We start from the raw sequence: 16833 nt of genomic DNA, 5'->3' as shown, positions 1-16833 counted from the left end.
AACAAAAGATATATCTATACGAATAAATATTACTGTCAGAAACACGTATAGTTATAAAATCAATAAAACTCTGATGATTCAATATATTTTTCAAAGTTCAAAATACAATATTTTTACTTTTATTCTATTTATAGTTGGCAAATTTGAAATTTAGATTATCACTTTAGCTACCGCTAAGCCGTTGAGATATTTTAATATCGCATGTAATGCATAAATAAAGCGGTACAAAGTTTCCTTTGGAATTCACAACTTAAAAGATTTTTAACCGCAACAGCCTTTAAATTTCTTTACACTTTGTTACCAAAAATTCGTTGAATAATTTAAACGAAAAAACTTTTATTTCATTTGTTTTTTGTTTCATAATATTTCGGATTGTTGTGAAAAGAGTAATTTGAAAAAAAATATTACAATTAATAAATATTACGATTATTAAAAAATTAAGTCAACGACTGTTTATTTATTGTATACGTACAAAGAAATTAATATCTACAATAGATAACTTAATAATAGAAAATATTTTTTTTTTTTAATTTTCATATATAAGAGATGAAGAAAGAATCATTTGGAAAAATATAGTTAAAAGAAGAGACAGACTTATAGGCCACATACTAAGGCATCCTGGAATAGTCGCTTTAATATTAGACAGGTAGAAGGAAAAAATTGTGTAGGCAGGCCACGTTTGGAATATGTAAAACAAATTGTTAGGGATGTAGGATGTAGAGGGTATACTGAAATGAAACGACTTACACTAGATAGGGAATCTTGGAGAACTGCATCAAACCAGTCAAATGACTGAAGACAAAAAAAAAATTTCATACAAACAACCTTATACCATCGTTCTGCCACAACAGATATAAAAAAAATTCTTTCATACATACGTACTCAGTAAATTTCAGCGCTTAACAAAACCTGCAACACCATAGAAACCATTTCTATGATGAAATCCCCCTGATAAACAATTTTGGTAAACCTAGCAATCTTTTAAAAAATCTCATGTGGACATCACATGACTTCCTTGTACGTCTATTAAAATACATATACACATTTTTTGCTGCAATTCATTTAAACTTATTTCATTTGAAAGTGAACACAATCCTCCAATTATTTAATAAAGTAGACGACAGCTATACAACTGCTCAAATATTAGTTTTTATTAACATCAAATATTTATACAATTATTAATTCACCAGTCTTACCTGAAATATTAGGTTAGAGTAAAAGTCCCTTGATTACTCTTTAAATAAATTGTTTACCAAATAATACAATTATAAAAACCGATTATTCTACATCGTAAAATGAAAATTAATATTTGTAACCAGTACACAGGAGTTCACTAAACGGAATAGATTAATTATTAGTAACTTTTATTTACACGACGCACCAGAAATCTTGTGCACATTACGTACAAGTGAAAAAAAATATCCAACAATCACTTTAAATTGAATACAATTCAAAAATGAATTTTATTTGTCTGTCAAATAATTAAATAAAATTGTTATTTTTTAAAAATAAATATACAATTTTTGTAAGAATTTTCTAAGAAAATCCAAAAATAATACGATTATAAATTATTATTTTCAATTAATATTAAATAATCAGATGTTTCACCAACTCTATTACATATACACGTATGTAATAATGCCTATTAAATTACATATACACATTTTAAAAAGTACATAAAATCTTTTTATCACTATAATAAATTACTATATTTAATTAAAAAAATAACGTTAAAAAAATTAATTAAAAGAAAAAAGTTAGTCTGATTCGAAGCGATATGCCTTACCCTTACAGATCCAAGTATTTCGTTAATTAAAATTTAATTTGGCTATAACTCTGAAACCGATAAAAATAAGTACCACTTATTTCGGGTTTAGTTGGACACTTTTGGTACCGTCGATTGCGATCAAAAGGGGAGGTGCACAACTAGATGTTACAACAGTCCTAAATCCAAAACTTAAACATCCTACGGCTAATCGTTTTTTAGTTACGCGAGATACATACGTACAGAAGTCACGCCGAAACTAGTCAAAACGTATTCAGGGATGGTCAAAATGGATATTTTCGTTGAAATATGAAAACCTAAATTTTCTCGCGATCACAATACTTCCTTTACTTCGTACAAGGAAGCAAAAAGCAGGTTCTGTGGCAATGTAGGTTTTGTTGAACTACTAAGTGCATTTTACATAGAAAAAAATTATTAATTCATTGATGAACAATAATAGACTCTTTGCACGAATTGAAAAAATATTATCTTTCTATAAAAAAAAAATAAATATTTACAATTACAAAGAGTATTTGATGATTTAAATCGAAAGCTTTAGAAGAATGTTTATGTTTCTTTTAAAAGAGCCACATTTTCATTTTTAAACAAAATAAAAAATATACTTTATTTTTTTAAATTTATTTAAAAAGAAGAGTCGGATCTTTTGAACGGAAGGCCTGTCAAAATCGTTTATTTTATATTTATTGTAACAGAACAATTATAAATCTTAACAGATTTTTTTTTAATTAAAAACCTAAACTTCAATGTAAATATTTAATAAATAAAACCCTGTTTTATTATCTGTTCAACATTTTTGATTAATTTAACAATTTGTTTTAAAGAAATTAATAATTTTTGTTAAGCCCTTTATGCAAACACCCTTATACATTCTTTAATTATAATGAAGAATAAATCCTTCTGTAAAAAAAAACCGTAAAAACTATAAAAAAAAACATATGACAGCTTATTTAAATACCGCAGTATTCAGATCGATAATGATTTCAGTTGCACTGGTTAAATTATGTGACTGTGGAATATTATACACATCTAAAAGCACATAAATCTTACTGCAGAAACACAATACGAGTAGCCATTATACCTGAAGTTTTCGCTATTAAACAGGGAAACAGCCGGATCTTATTTTTTTAAATTTAATTCTGAATAACTTTCATCTTTGTTATACCATTTACTTCACATCGGTAACCAATTAAGACATAATTACCGTAGTTTTTCTGAACAAAATTTGTACGGTTAAAGGCCTTCTCATACGGACAACAATTCTGTAGACGAACGACAGAATAAACCTTTAAGGAGCTGTATCGCATGGCATACCACCCGATTCATTCTTTTAGAGGGGATTGCAATACCGCAATCCCCTCCCTTGTTTGAAATATATTAACACTCGTTCCTAGCGATAAGAAAACTGACAAATAAAGTGTCAACCGAATCTTATCGATATTTCGTAGCCTATTCACCCATCAGTGTCACCGGTCAACCGAGGTCGCGCAAATTAAAATTCACCTGTAACATAAAAATAAACCTGCTCTGCTTTAAATGGGACTCGACCCCAAAATTATTTTTTGGATCGGATCTGGTTCCGGCTCACAAACGGTTCGAACTAATCGAGTACGGCGGTACCGCTCCGCTTATCGGTAAACGATCGCAGAGGACCTGCTAAGAAAAGTAAAAAATAAGATTCGAAATCGTTAGTCAGAGACCGACGTCCAAGAAATCGTGTTGAACCTGACCAGACGACTGAATAATAACCTTCCTGCCTGCCGGAATTTATATTAGTTTCCGCTAATCGAGGAGACTAGAGAGCTTAATCGGCCGATTAAGTGAGCCTTATGATAATATCTCCACGTCACTGAGAGCACCCGTGCTACGAAAATATCTAGTCCTTTTCGCTCACGATTGAAAACGACCAAAATCTGATCGCTGCTATCAAAATTCTACATTGTAATCTAACTGTACGATTAAATTTTACTAAAACACCAAGAAAGAAAACCGTCATGATGTATTTTAAGAAGAAATTTTGCAAACAGCGAAATTTAAAGACGAGCATTAAATAACGACATTAAAAAACTGTGACGGGATCTTATAATATGGAATTAAACAAACAAAGCTGATTCTCAAAAGTCACCGTACGGAAAAACAAAGTACAAAAAGATTATTTATATTAAAAACAAAAACATACATTAAAAAGTTATTTTTTACGGTTGATAAAACAAATAAAACAGACAACCGTGAAACGGTTTTATTTTTAAATTTAACACTAGAAAGACATTTGAAACACGCAGCGAATGTTAAACGATCATCATCAGAATGTATCGGAGAATTACCGGAGATAAAATTTTAAAAAATAACATAAAATAAAAAATTAAAGTAAAAATATACTAATAAACAATTTATTTGTAACTTGGTTGCCGATAAATTGTTACGCGACGCTACAAAAGGTTACTTTTGCTTGCATTTATTAAAATAAAAACTACTGTTAAGAACAAAAAATAAATAAAATACCGTTTCGGACAGTCTAAAACGAAAACTTAAATTTAGCTTAAAACATTAGACTAATTTAAATACCGACCGGTTAGAAATAACCGTTTTATACGGTACTTTTACCTAACCGTTTAAAACGATATCGTGTAATTATTACTCGACATTAGTTTTTATTTTATAAACTAGTTGACCCGGCAATACTTCGCCGTTGCTGAACTTGAGTATACGTAAAGATTAAATGTACACACATGAAAGTTTGATAAAACATTAAAAAACTGAACGCATTACGGGACTTCACCAAATTTAACATTTCCCTTTTTCCATTCTTCCTTTTTTCTCTTCTTCCATTTTCCCTTCTTCCCTTTCTCCCTATTTCCCTTTTTCGCAAAAATATATTTTTTCAGGTAACTAATATATATTCCCAATATGAACCAAATCGGACATAAATGTAATTTACCGAAATATCACGACCCTAGTGCCACCTAGCGGGTACAAACTAATTCAGATACCTTCTCGGGCGGGCGTACAACTCACCAAAGTTTCATCGCAATCGTATGAATGGTATAGGAACGCGTAAGGGGAAAACAAACATTTCATATTTATATACATATACTAGCAGACCCGTCAATGCTTCGCTATTGCTAGATTTGAAAATATATATATATATATATATATAATGATTAAATGAATACATTTGAAAGTTTGATAAAACATTAAAAAAACTCAACATTACAGAATTCGCAAAATGTAACCTTTCACATTATCCCTTTTTCACTATTCACCCTTTTTCCCTTTTCCCAATTTCCACATTCCGGTTTCCTCTAATTCCCTCTTCCCGTTTCCCACAATTTCCCCCTTTTCAATTGTTTATTTTCTCATTTCCCCCTTTTTCCAATTTTCCCTTTCTCCCTATTTTTCTTTTTCCTTTTTGCTTTTCTCCCTTTTTCCCGCGCGTAAATCGGTCCAATAGTTTTTTAGTCTACAGCAACACACATACGAACATTGCCTTTGATATATATATATATATATATATATATATATATATATATATAGAAGAATAAAATCTGTTTATATATTTGTTTTTTTCGTACATATCTCGACACCGACGAGATTTTTTTCTACACCAGGTGTAGATTTTTCAAAAAATTTTATTTTCACGTAACTAATATATTATTCGGAAAATGAGGTAAATCGGTCTATAAATACAATTTTTTTTATATATCTCAATCCCAGCGCCACCTAGCGGCTCCATTTTTCGCAAAAAAAAAAATTCTTTTCGCGTAACTAATGTGCATTCTGAATATAAGCCAAATCGGACCGTAAATACAATTTTTCGAAATATCTGGACTCCAGCGACCGAACTCTAGCGGGTCCGAACTAATTCAGAAACCTTCGCGGGCGTGCGCACAACAACTCGGCAAAGTTTCATCGCAATCGGATGATTAGTATAGGAACGTATACGGGGCAAACAAACAAACATTCATTTTATCAAAAGTACCCTTTTTATAGAACTTCATACATAAATATTAGTGATTTTTTTTTAATTTTATTTTTATATTCATGAAATTTGTTTAAGTTTTGTTTTTTATTTATTATATATCTAAATTTATTAATCTCTTTTATTTCTACTGATGATGGCCGTTCAACATACAAAACGCACATAAAGATCGTTAACTATTCGTAATAGTTTTTATTATTATATAAATAGTATGTAAAGTAAACGTACATTTTAAAACACATGTTTAGTATACAGGTAAGATATATATTCATTGAAAAGGTCCGACTGCAAAGTATTTGTACCTATATACAGCAAAGTCACTAGCACGTATTGTACTTCGAAGTTACATTTTATTTTTTATAGCTTCACTACGGAAGCCGATTGAAATCAAAGAACTCGGAAAAAAAAACAGGCAAAGAAATCTGTGAAATCGGGTTAGGAAAATAATTTCCATTTAGGGGATGAAAAATCAAATCTAATAAATCATTAAAAGTTTTTTTTTTATAATTTATAGGATGATGTGCTATGAAAATCTCATTTCAAAACAACTCTCTAGTTTTCAATAAAAAATAAACGAAATCGCCGAATAACTAATGAAGAAAACAAGGGATATTTCCAAAAGTATTTTCAGTTAAAAAAAACAACACAACGTAAAGGGTGACTCGTTCAAATTCTATTTATTTCCAAATATAATATAATCGTTTATAATACTGGATTTAAATTAAGTAAGCAAAATAAACTACTTTTGCTAATAACATGTTCAAATAAATTTCCCTATTCGGATTTATACATAATACCGACTACAAATAAAGATCGATTTGAACGATCCGCTGATTAAACTCATTAAAAGACCTTGCACTTAAAAAACCGACATCCTGTATTAACCTCGGTTATAACTGATTAACTCATTGTTCTATTTTCACTTATTAACACGAACGCATTCCAAAAGGTTTTTTTATTTTTTTTTGTCCAAATCTTTCTTACACCACAGTATAAGTTTTTAGAAGAAAAAACAATGCAAAAAGTTTTCAATTGTTATTGAAGTAAAATAAACTTTTAAAAAATTAGTTAGGAACTATTTTTTTTTTTTAATTTAAATTTAGTAACAGCTTTTCTTTTACTTTTAATAGTTAACTGTGTAATAAATAATATCTTATGTTATAATAATGAAAAAACAAAGCCGATTATAAAAACCATTTATCTGTATTTTTATACACAAATTGAATAAAAAGGTTAAATAATTACAAATCCTAGTAAAAGGCAGTGTTATATGCTATGATTACATTAAAACAAAATCATAACAGTAAATAAATTCAGGTTTATAATATATTATCTAATAAAAATAAAATCGTTTATTTACCTCATCATTTATAAATACACAAATCTAATAAGATGACTTACAATTTTACCCATTTTTTTTCTGTTTTTTTTTTTTTTTTTTTTCATTTTACAATACACAACAAACGTAATTAAAGATATGCGACCGTAAAAAATGTAACAAATAAGCCACCGGGTAAAAAATAATGAAGTAAAATTAATAGATTGAATTATATACCCTCGGGAGAGCTGATAGTAGAATAGTACCCCCCTGGTGTTATTTTTGATTGTTGTAAAAAACAACCGAAAGGAGAGAAGCAAACAATCGGAGATGTTCTATATTTATATTTCTCGATCCAGAATAGTAATTAATGCTTTGGCGGTTACTGTTGACTGCAGTTAGATTCGGCCACTCATGTAGACGTATAAGTGAGTATACATGGCTTATACGGCCTTAGCAATCGAGCCATCAAAAAAAAAAAGAAATATATATATATATATATATATACACACAATTATTATTTCTGCTCCAAAATTCTTTAAACAAAAAATTAACTAAAATTTTATGATGCCTAACCTAACTTGTAAAATTAGGAGTTATCATACACCCTCAATACAAATAGTACGTTCTTTTAAAAAAAAGGTTAAAATATATATTTATATTTTAAAAAAGGAATTATTATTATTAAATTAGTATTTTGAGTTGCTTAGCAAAGAGAAACAGAGTCGTTATTTTATAAAACAGAAAAAATCCACTAAGTTTTGTTTTTAATTAAGAAAATTTCAAAGACAATCGTGGTTAAAACAGGAAAGATTCTCATAAAAATTTTCTGGAGCTGCGTTTATTTATTATCTAAAACAATCGTTAAAATATTTTCATTTTAATTACAAATTAATTCTCTAACTAAAAAAGAAAAAAAATGTATTAAAATTTTTACGATTTTTTTCCCTTAATTTTATTAAGAAATCTAAATAAAAAAAAAAATATTTTTACATTCTCTTTTATTTAGAAACAAATTATATATGATAATCATCTAAAATTTTCTATCCAACCGATGAGATAATTAAATTTTTGAACCCATATTAAGATTTACAAAACGAAAAAGATTTTACAAAAGTATGTTTATACATTGTGTCCTTTAAAGGTGATGCCAAACTGTAGGAAGTGATTCTACTTAACATACTGAAGAAAAATGTCCAGTGAACATGTCCGAAAACGCATATTTTTCTGCCTATCCGCCATTTTGAATTTAAAAAAAAAAATTATTTTTCAAGAACGGTTGGAGAAATCGCAATAAAATTTTGTAATTTTTTTTAAACTTACGTTTTTTAAGAGGGGGAAAAATAACGATATTCTTTGTTGACCATTTTCAAAAAGTCAGTCAATTTTTTCAATCTTAAATATCTAGGAATTATTTCTATCAAATTGTTTTGTATTATAAAAATTATGAAGCATTTTTTTGTGAAAAAAACGACACCTTAGTTGTAAAAATCGGACGACAAACAACAGAGTAATTGCAAAAAATGGGCCTAAACCGGTATGGCGGCCATCTTGTATTTTTAATTATCGTGACTCACTTGACAACTAAATCAAATTTTCAAACCACCATAATAAAAAAAGGTAGTCGCCATGAATGGAAATAAAGTGTAGTCGTGTACAGTCTAAGGTCGACTATTTTGTAACGTCTCAGGTGAACGGTTGAATTAAATAAATGAATAATATTTAACGTGGAAAAAAGTATTTAAAGTGGCCGCCCCTCGCGCGAATTAAATTACGTTATGTGCACGCGCTTTAGTTACAATTATTGAACTAAATAAGCAAAAAATATTATTATATTTAAATAGAATGAAAAATAATTTAAATTAAGCTGTGTGTAAGCTGTGCATCAGAAAAAAGCCGCGTGGCTGGAAAGTCCTACAACTATGTTGTCAGCTTTTTTAATTAATTTTTGGAATGATGGGTTATTTAAAAATTGAAAACTGAAATGACATCGTTTTTATAAGTTAAATTTGTAAATACAAAGAAATAGGAGCGATTTATTCCAGCCAATTCGAAAATATATCCAATAACAAAAACTAATTTTACACTACAAAGAAAAAATGAACAAGAAAAAAGAATCAAAAAAGTATTATTGGCTTTTATAATACATTTGTTTAATACATCAATAGTTGTTTTTTGTTTTTTTTTTATGAAAAAATATTGCGTTTTCTATCAATTTTCAAGTATATATACTCAAATACATATTATTCTCCGCAAATTATTAAATTTTTCTGTTTTAAATGAGGCTAAATATTCTCTAATAAACCGCGACTCAGTGAAGAAGTGTACACAAATCATATATTGTAGGAAAGGTCAAGGTCAACAAGTTAAATCGAACTAATAAAAATATAATTATTTTTAAATTGATTTTAGGGTTTTTAATGAGACTTTATCGGTACAGTATTTTCTTAGTCGAATCGTTCATATAATTAATTTTATAAAGGCAATTATGTTTATTGTTCGTAAGGTTACCGCCCATACATTAAACAACAGGACGTAAATAAGCAATTTTTTTTAAAATACATAACCTGCACAATATTTCACTTATAATCCTAATCTATTTCCAGTACATATAAATAAATTACATTACAATAACTATCTAACTGGAGATATCCAAGCTAACGAAATTATAATTTTTTTTTCTTCGTTTGTTTAACCTCCGGGTCAACAAATTCTTTCCGCAGAGGATGAGATATGAGTGTTTTGAAGCGTGTGAGAAAAATGCCATGCCTGACCGGGATTCGAACCCAGGACCTCCGGGTGAAACGCCGAGACGCTAACACTCGCGCCACGGAAGCCGACAAAATTATTACTAGACCTACCCAAGGCTAACGTTATACCGGTAACTTATTTGCTGTGTTTATTCAATTGTGTTAAATATTTAGTGGTTTATCTTACAAAACGATAAAAAATATTAAAATATATATCCTAAGAATAATTAATTTATATAATTTTATACGATCGTATTAATAGAAATATTAATTTTATCTCAATTTTATTTTCTATATTTTCTCGGTTAGACATTTTGTTAAAAATGTTATAAAATTTTTTACACCAAATTTTATTAAAAATTATGAAGTTTTAAGTGAATTTGATGAACGATCGTATAAAATTACATAAATTAATTATTCTTAGGATATCTATTTTAATATTTTTAAAATATATATTTTTATATATATATATATATATATATATATATATATATATATATATATATATATATATATAAATAAGCGAAAACATTAAAATGATATTTTACATTCGAAGAACAACGAACTAAATATTTTTGGAAGAGAAGAATTTTCTAGAAGGTGGTGTAAGATTTGTTAGGTGCTAGTAGTGTAAACTATTCAAAATCCGTTATTTCTCTATTACGATATACAATTTAATTTTCTTTTTTTTGCTAACACATACTACTAGATTTCTTTACAGATATTCAGAAAGATATCTAATCGCTTCACAAAACTTGTAAGTTATCATTTTAAATTTATACAAATAAATATATATTATACGTAGTTTTATAACAGTTATTCTATATAGATTTAATTTTTTGAATAAAAAGTGATTTATTACAAATAATACATATTAATTTAAATTTTAATAATTAAAAACTTTCAAATTAATAACACATATACCATTTTTTTTTATTCCGCTTTTGAAAATAAGACGCAACTACTTTAATTATATTTTTCTACGTTTTTTTTTTTTTAAATATATATTTAAAATAATCTTTTATATATTTAAGATTATTTTAAACGTATAACAATACAGTTTATTTACGCTTAACGAGTAAAAAAAATCAAACGAATTTATTTTAACTGTTTTATGTTATGCGGTTCAAAAATTTTAGAAATAAATTTAATATCGCTTAAAATACAAATTTACTTGATTTAATTAATTTTTTTCAATATATAAGAAGAAAAACCTTTGATGAAAAAATCTTTCCTGACGTTTTTTTAAAATAAGAGATGAAATTTAAAAAAAATTAAAGTTCCCAAGTTTCATAAAAAAGGTTTTTCCATTAAATAAACTTCCCGACAAATTTCTTATATTTTAAACCCGGTTTAACATAATCAATTAGATCAAATTCGTATAAATATTATTCTTCGCAATTTAAAATTAAATACGATTAAAAAATATGTAATTAATAAACTTTTAAAATTCCCTAAAAGTAATTGTTATTTAATTTTTTCTGTAAAGTTTGAACATTTTTGTTAAATTTATATTTACGGTAAGAAAATAATATTACTTTTTATTAGGAATACCATTCAGTTAATATTGTGTCAAAAAAAGAAGAAATTTACATCCCTTTTATTCATACTTATTTTAAAATATATTAAACTTGTACCGTATAAATTATTTTAAAAAATCTAAACGTTTAAGATCTAATCTTTTAAACTTTTTTTATTAATTTTTTTATGTTTCTAAGCGTCTCAAATAATTTTTTTTTAATAAAATCAATTCGATTTTAAATATAGTAAACCCTCCCATCGCACGGTTATTATATCAACCGGAACGATAACATCAAAAGATTTAACAGTAAAATTATCCCGTACACAGAAGTAACACTAATGATTTAAAAAACTTATTTGTGTCGAGAGTTATAGTTATGCCCCCAAAGACCTCAATGCGCAAACATACATTCCTATATCGAGCATTTTTTAAGGTTTTATTTAAAATTTTCGCGATATAGGGGATTCGAAAATGTCTAAAAATGAAAAACAGGGATCGGATGAAATTCTTTACTTAAAGGACAAATTATTGTTTTCCTTAAATGACGTACTTACGGGTTAATTAATAAGGAATAAATTATTTATTTTTGCACATATAGAAAATCCTTTCAAACGCCTGATAAATACTTAACGATACTATTATATCATTACCGGTGAAAAATGTTAAATAAAAATTTTATTCCAAAAGAATTAAGAACAATTAAGAAAAGTTTCCATATAAAATACTTTATTTAGCCGGGAAAATGGATTTTCTAGACAAAAATGTATTTTACACATATTTACACGAAATTAAATGTTCATTAAGTGATTTTTTTATGAGCCCCAAATCACGAAAAAGACAAAAATTAATGAATTGAAAAAATCAATAACGCTTCAAAAATGTCGCGATTACATTTTACTTACACGATTACAATTTTTAATATTTATTTCACGTTAATGTATGTAGTTTTTTTTTTTAAATACTTCAAATGAACTAAGAATAAGTTTATTAAAATAATACCGTGTGTGTGCGTGTGTGTGTGTGTGTCTGTGTGTGTGTCTGTGTTTGACCGCGAGTAAGTAAAATGAAAATTTACATTTTATATATATATATATATATATATATATATATATATATATATATATTTTTATTTTTTTTTTAAATTACAAGAGTAATGAAAATCTGTTATATTAAACATGAACCGTCACCAAGGATATACTTTCAAGAAGCACTTAATTTTATTTATCAAAATCAACGATACTTGAACTCTCGAAAGAAAATTTTAATTAATTAATTACTATTTAAGAGAAGAAGCGTATTCGTCTTACCTCAGGGAGTAAAATTCACCGTAATTCTATCTGTGGCATGACACTAAGACGCGCGCGCACGCACACACTCACTTTCACACGAAAGATGTGTTTCTTGTTTCTTGTCTGCCGCCGCCGCCGCCGCCGCCGCCGCTTTTTGCCGCTCGCTAAAAAAAGCCGTTGAAGATGATACGGCTTGCTCTACTAGCTGTAATGTACTGTCTGCACTCGCCGTGCTATGCATCACTCGATTTCGATATGCGCATGCGTTCAGCCCTCTTCCCCCTAATATTGACGCAACTTTCGGCATAAAAATGTCACTTAAATACCATAAGTTAATTTTTATATTATTTTTACTTTAAACACGAGATACCAAATATAATAAATATTGATAAAAATTTAATTCTCACAGAAATAATATAATTACCCGAAATAAAAGACTTATAACAATAAATAACACTAAAATTTAAGTAAACTCTGCAAGGTCTGCTTATACTGCTTAGTATAAATTATACTATGGAATAAACGATTTAGCTATTCTAAACCCATAGAGTAACTATTATATAACAAAAGATTTAACAGAAAAAATTCTAATACTCTATATATATATTATCGATATATATATATTATATCAGCTGATATATATAGTCGATAAACTGAGTTTCCTACAACCTGATGGTATCCCAACCCTTAGAGCGACATTTCACAAATAGTAAAATTTTAGGAAAGAAAGAATTGTAAAATAAGAAAATATTTCACCAATGGCTAATCAAAGATAAACAACAGTGATTCTAGCTTCAATGAACATTGTTATCATTTATTATAGGCTAATAACAATTTTACGAGGAGGATGAAATGAGAGAAACAATACTGAGATCTGAATTTAAGAGAGCATTAAAAGATTTAAATGGCAGAAAAGCTTCTGGAATAGACGGAATACCTGTAGAATTACTGCGCAGTGCAGGTGAGGAAGCGATTGATAGATTATACAAACTGGTGTGTAATATTTATGAAAAAGGGGAATTTCCGTCAGACTTCAAAAAAAGTGTTATAGTCATGATACCAAAGAAAGCAGGGGCAGATAAATGTGAAGAATACAGAACAATTAGTTTAACTAGTCATGCATCAAAATTCTTAACTAGAATTCTATACAGAAGAATTGAGAGGAGAGTGGAAAAAGTGTTCGGAGAAGACCAATTTGGTTTCAGGAAAAGTATAGGGACAAGGGAAGCAATTTTAGGCCTCAGATTAATAGTAGAAGGAAGATTAAAGAAAAACAAATCGACATACTTGGCGTTTATAGACCTAGAAAAGGCATTCGATAACGTAGACTGGAATAAAATATTCAGCATTTTAAAAAAATTAGGGTTCAAATACAGAAATAGAAGAACATTTGCTAACATGTACAGGAACCAAACAGCAACAGTAATAATCGAAGAACATAAGAAAGAAGCCGTAATAAGAAAGGGAGTTCGACAAGGATGTTCCCTATCTCCGTTACTTTTTAATCTTTACATAGAACTAGCAGTTAATGATGTTAAAGAACAATTTAGATTCGGAGTAACAGTACAAGGTGAAAAGATATAGATGCTACTTGGAATATGTAAAACAAATTGTTAGGGATGTAGGATGTAGAGGGTATACTGAAATGAAACGACTAGCACTAGATAGGGAATCTTGGAGAGCTGCATCAAACCAGTCAAATGACTGAAGACAAAAAAAAAATAACCATTTTAGTAAATGCCATATACTCGTGTGTGGGTGTGCATATATATGTATATAAACCACTATATATATATATATATACACTTAACAACCCGCCGGGTTGGACTAGATATAAAACTTGCGTTAGTAAATCAGCTGATTTCGAAATCGAAAATTCTCATGTTTGAATCCCAATAAAAGTAGTTGCTTTTATTCGGATTTTGATAGTAGACATCCTGGATTCCAGTGTTCTTTGGCGGTCGGGTTTCAATTAACCACACGTCTCAGGTACGGTCAGGCTGAGTTTTGTAAGGTTACACCTCACTCACACATCAGCCGCCCATACTCCACTCACCCGCCCGTCACCCGCCCTATACATCACTCCCCGTCCACCGTAGGAAGCCGCGGTTCTTGTTTCACGAACAAGGAACGCGGCTGCCTACGGGCCCTGAATCCAGAAGCCTGCACGGGATATCTGTAGACTTCCTCCGTATTTATATGAAATAAATAAATATACTTAATGATCGACGCAAATATTATTATAGATGTTGTTTTGAATGGGTTCGTGTTGTTCCTCTTCATAGAATATCTTCTGTTGTCGGTCACTTTAGTTTAATAGAAAATATTCTCTAATTTATTATATTTGTTTTAAGCAAAAAAAATGTCATTCATCATTAAATCGGGTGTGAGTCTCTATCATTGTACGAGCTGGATTTGTACCCAATGATTCGAATCGATTGACTAATATTACAGAAATGAGAGAATTAAATTTACGTTCAATAAAATAATATTAAATAAATTTCTGTTTAATAATAATGGGCTTCTCGAGGGGACTACGTGTGAGGATAGAGTGGTTAGGTATGCGAGCACCTCGTGGAAGGCTTCACCGATCATCACCATCAACCGGTAACAAACGGACGGGGTACCCCTGAAGCGCTGTTTTGGAGATGCAATGGGGTGCTCTTATAATATTTCTACAAACAATTGTCCAATTTTTAAAAATTCAAACGGGTTATGTTAGCGGGTCGAAGGCTAACTTTTGTATTTATCAGGTACACTCTCGATCAGACAGATAACGGTTATTCAGAAATGTTATCTAAAAATGGAAAATTATTTATTAAAACGGGTAAATAATGAATAATTCGTTACGATTCTGCACTTCTCATTCGGGCGGCTAGGTAGCGAGCCGCTAAATTCTCATATTCTTTTCTTATAGCGAACCGCTCGCTCCCAATATATTTTTCAGTAGAGATATTTTCAATAGGAGTTATTAAAATTAAAGATAACTTATCGTGAGCGACTCACAAACAACGCTAAGCAAACACTACTGAAGATAAATTAATGAAAATTTGTATACACGTTCTTCTTGCGGTTTAACTGCACACTAAGAGAGGATTTTTTGAAATTCCGAGTTTAAAAGGGTAAAATCGAGTAATTATAATTTTTTTTTTTTCTCGATAACAAATGAAGATATCAGCTTGATTTTTTGTGTGTGTAATCTTCGTGTGAATATCTAAAGACCGGTTTCTACATTTCTTTGAAATTCCAAGTTTAAAGGGTTAAAATGGATTTTTGGATTTTTTTTTTTTTTTTGTAATCCTGCTATTTTTTTAATTTCCCTGTAACAAATAAAGAAAACAACCTTATTTTTTGTGAGATAATCTACACGTGAATAAACCAATCTCTAGAGTTTTGAAATTCGACTTTGAAAGAAAGGTAAGAAAAATTTTAAAAATTATTGTAAATTTTCCCAATCCTGACTATAATAAACGAGATATCCAGTAAATTTGGGCTTGCAAATACTCTTCAAATAAATATTTAAAAACCGTTTTCGGGTTTTTTGAATCGGATTTTTTTGAAGAGGCGGAAGACGTACGGCACTGTGGTTCAACCAACACAGCCACTGCCACCGTTACTGTCTAAAGACCGGTTACGGTCCAGTAACTGGGCCGTAAGGATCCGTGGACCGTAGGGTGGTGCAGTCAGCGAATGACTGGTTCTACCCGCCTCCGGTTACTTGAATAAAAAACGTAAAATAAAAAGATTGACCGTTACGAGAAACGCAAGTAACCATATAGCGCGGGCAAAGCTGCCACGAGGATGCTAGTATTCTATTCAATTTAAATGATTCATTCTATACGTTGTTCTTTTTAAACTGAAAATACTTTTCGAAATATCCTCTTATTTTCTTTATCAGATATTTTGTAATATCTCCAATTAAAATTGGATAATTGTTTCAAAATGAGGTTTTCTTAGCAAAAATAATAAAAGTACACTTTTAATGACTTATGAAATTTGAATTTCCATCCCCTAAAGAAAGATATTTGATTAAACAGATATTAAATTTTATAAATCTGAATATTTAAACGTTATTAACTGCGTACATTATTTGGAAAGGAGAAGAATTTGTAACGTATTCTTATAAATTTATGGACGAAATAGTAAAATTAAAAAAAAAAAAGATTAATTAAATTAAGGTGTGAGGCTGACT

General features: G+C 29.0%; 1 protein-coding gene across 9 annotated transcripts in view; it reads right to left on the bottom strand.

Annotated features, from left to right (window-relative positions):
* The window catches only part of pHCl-1 (pH-sensitive chloride channel 1), a 1039090-nt gene extending 1026269 nt beyond the window's left edge, over positions 1 to 12821 (bottom strand). For all 9 annotated transcript variants that reach the window (XM_075374857.1, XM_075374859.1, XM_075374858.1 and 6 more), the window contains exon 1: positions 12660 to 12821. The gene's annotated coding sequence lies outside the window, so the exon portion shown is untranslated. The remainder of the gene's footprint in view (positions 1 to 12659) is intronic.
* Positions 12822 to 16833: the final 4012 nt, after the last annotated feature.

This window comes from Lycorma delicatula, chromosome 9 (assembly GCF_047948215.1).
Source record: "Lycorma delicatula isolate Av1 chromosome 9, ASM4794821v1, whole genome shotgun sequence".
In the NCBI taxonomy this organism is placed as follows: Eukaryota; Metazoa; Arthropoda; class Insecta; order Hemiptera; family Fulgoridae; genus Lycorma; species Lycorma delicatula.
This window is presented reverse-complemented; position numbering and strand designations above follow the sequence as displayed.